The following is a 3,570-nucleotide window of genomic DNA, read 5'->3' on the forward strand; positions in this document are numbered from 1 at the left end:
AAAAAAAAAAAAAAAAAAAAAGTGAAATTAGGCCGGGCGCCGTGGCTCAAGTCTGTAATCCCAGCACTTTGGGAGGCCGAGACGGGCGGATCACAAGGTCAGGAGATCGAGACCATCCTGGCTAACACGGTGAAACCCCGTCTCTACTAAAAATACAAAAAATTAGCCGGGCGTGGTGGCAGGCGCCTGTAGTCCCAGCTCCTCGGGAGGCTGAGGCAGAAGAATGGTGTGAACCCGGGAGGCGGAGCTTGCAGTGAGCCGAGATCAGGCCACTATGCTCCAGCCTGGGCGACAAAGCGAGACTCCGTCTCAAAAAAAAAAAAAAAAGTGAAATTAGGTCCTGATTCTACACGATCATAGACCTAAATATAAAATGCAAAACCATAAAACCCCTAGAAGATAATATAGGAGAAAATCTAAATGACCTTGGGTATGGCAATAACTTTTTAGACACACCACCAAAGGTATGATCCTGTTGATGACAAAAACTAAACTCTGCAAAATATTTTAAAAGGGTTTTTCTGAGCCAGTGTGAGTCTTAAGAGGTCCTGAGAAAGTGTGTCTGAGGTGGTCAGGTTACGGTTTGGTTTTATACGTTTTAGGGAGACAGAAGTTATAAGCAAAGGCATAAATCAATACATGGAAGGTATATATTGATTGATCCCAGAAAGGTGAGACATTATGCAGCAGGGACTTACAGGTCATAAGTGAATTCAAAGGTTTTCTGTCTGGCAGTTGGTTGAAAGAGTTAAGCTTTGTCTAAGGACTTGAAGTCAGTAGAAGGAAATGCTTGAGTTAAGATAAGGGGGTTGTGGAAGCCAAGGTTCTTGTTATGCAGATGCAGCCTCCAGATAGCAGGCTTCAGAGAGAATGGATGGTGAAGGTCCCTTTTTGGACCTTGAAAGTTGTCAGAGTCTCAATTAATCTCTCCTAGATCTGGGGAAGGCCTGGCTGTGTTAATGAAGATTCTCTGCAGATGCGGATTTCCCCTACAAAAGGTGACTTCGCAGGGCCATTTACAAATATGTCACAGAAATATACCATGGTACAAAATAGTTTCATTTTCTTCGGGGTTTGCTATCTGTTATGTGATGCTATGCCAGAGTCGGTTAGCATTTGGTATCTTACTGCCACAGACTCTTCTCTGTCAGTCTCATGATCTCTATTTTAATGTAAATGTTGGTTAGCTGTGCCTAAACCCCAACAGAGAGAGGTTATAATGAGGTATGTCTGACCTCTCTTCCCAGCATGGCCTGGAATTTAGTTTTTCAGGTTTCTCTGAGATCCTATTGGCCAAGAAGGGGTCTGTTCAGTCAGTTGTGGGGCTTAGGATTTTATTTTTGGTTTACAATTCATAAAATAAAGAATTGATAAGCTGAACTCCATCAAAATTAAAAACTGCTCTGATAAAGACATTGTTGAGAGAATGAAAGGACAAGCCACAGACTAGAAGCAAGTATTTGCAAAACACATACCTGATAAAGGAATGGAACTTAAAACGTACAAGACTCTTAAAATTTGATAATAGGAAAAAAACAACCCAGTCAAAAAGTGGGCCAAAGATCTGAACAGACACCTCACCAAAGAAAATATACAGATGGCAATTACACCCATGAAAAGATACTGCACATCATATGTCATTTGAGAATTACAAATTAAAACAACAATGAGGCCAGGTCCATGGCTCACTCTTGTAATTCCAGTACTTCAGGAGGCCAGGGCAGGAGATTGCTTGAGGCAATGAACTCAAGACCAGCCTTGGCAACACAGCAAGACACCATCTGTCAAAAAATTTAAAAATTAGCCGGGCATGGTGGCACATACCTGTGGTCCTGGCCACTCAGGAGGCTGAGGTGGGAGGATTGCTTGAGCCCAGGAGATTGGGGCTGCAGTCAGCCATGATCATGCCACTATACTCCAACCTGAATGACACAGCAAGACTCCATCTCAAACAAACACAAACAAACAAACACCACAATGAGCTACTACTACACACCCATTAGAATGGCTAAAGTATAAAATATGAACACCAAATGCTAGGGAGGATTAGGAGCAACAGAAACTCTTGTTCACTACTGGTGGGAATGCACAATGTTGCAACTGCTTTGGAAAACATTTGGCAGTTTCTTCTAAAACCAAGCATACCTTTACCACATACATATAGTGAAAACAAACCAAACTGTCTTCTTCTACTATACTGTCAACACAGAACACTCTGGTCCTCAAAATGTGGAGGGGCTTTCTCCACACACCTATAATTGCCTGACGGGTTCTTCCTGCCTGCCATACAGACAAAATCAATTCACTGAGACCATGGCATTGTAGTAGAGAAAGAGTTTAACTGATATGAGACTGGCCCACACCGGAGAACTGGAGCTATCCCCGAAATCAGTCTCTCCAAAGGCTTAGAGGCTAGGGTTTTTATGGATAATTAGGTGGACAGGGGGCTATGGAATGGGTGCTGCTAACTGGTTGGGTATGAAATCACAGGAGTGTGGAAAACAGTCCTCATGTGCTGAGTCTGCCTCTGGGTTGGGCCACAAGATCAGCCTAGTCATGAGACAGGAGTCCCGGTGGGGTCAATCTAAAAACATCTCAAAAACCAATCTTAGGTTCTACAGTAATGATGTTATCTATAGCAGCAGTCCCCAAACTTTTTGACACCAAAGACAGGTTTTGTGGAAGACAATTTTTCCACAGACCGGGGGGTGTGGGGGAAGGTGTTGGGATGAAACTATTCTATCTCAGATCATCAGGCATTGGATTCTCATAAGGAGCTCACAACCCTAGATCCTTTACATGTGCAGTTCACAATAGGGTTTGCACTCCTATGAGAATCTAATGACGCTGCTTATCCGACAGGAGGCAGGGCTCAGGCGGTAATGCTTGCTCGCCTGCCGCTCACCTCCTGCTGTGCCTCCTGGTTTTTAACAGGCCATGGACTGGTACCTGTTGGGGACCCCAATCTATAGAAGCAGTTGGTAAAGACACAAGTCTTGTGACCTCTGCTCACATGACTCCTGAGCAGTAAGGGGTTGTAGAAAGCATGCCTACATCTCAGCAGAGTTCAGTTCCTCCCATAATCCTACTCTTGTAGCCTTTCAATACTCTTACAAAGGTGGTTTTCAGTCCTTGATCAAGGAGGGAGTTAGTTTTAGGGAGGGACTATTATCATCCTTGCTTTCAAGTTGAACTATAATTCCTCCTGAAGTTAGGTTGGCCTACACCCAGAAATGACCAAGGCCAGCTTGGAGGTCAGAAGCAAGATGGAGTCAACAATGTTAGATTTCTCTCACTGTCACGATTTTGCAATGGTGGTTTCACACCAAGCAATTCTCCAGTGCACACCAACAGAGTGAGCCATAATTCAATTTAAATCTGACACTAACTAAAGTTAGCACAGATGCCACAGGTTGAGGTATTTGCCTCACAAGATGGCCCTTATTTCCAATGCCAATTGCAAGTCCCAGGTCATTTCACCTGTGCTTCCAACCTTCTGGCTATTAACGGGGGGTTCTCATGGCCCTCCTTGTGTTAGATTACTTGCTAGAATGGTTCACAGAACTCAGG

This window comes from Piliocolobus tephrosceles, chromosome X, assembly GCF_002776525.5.
Source record: "Piliocolobus tephrosceles isolate RC106 chromosome X, ASM277652v3, whole genome shotgun sequence".
In the NCBI taxonomy this organism is placed as follows: domain Eukaryota; kingdom Metazoa; phylum Chordata; class Mammalia; order Primates; family Cercopithecidae; genus Piliocolobus; species Piliocolobus tephrosceles.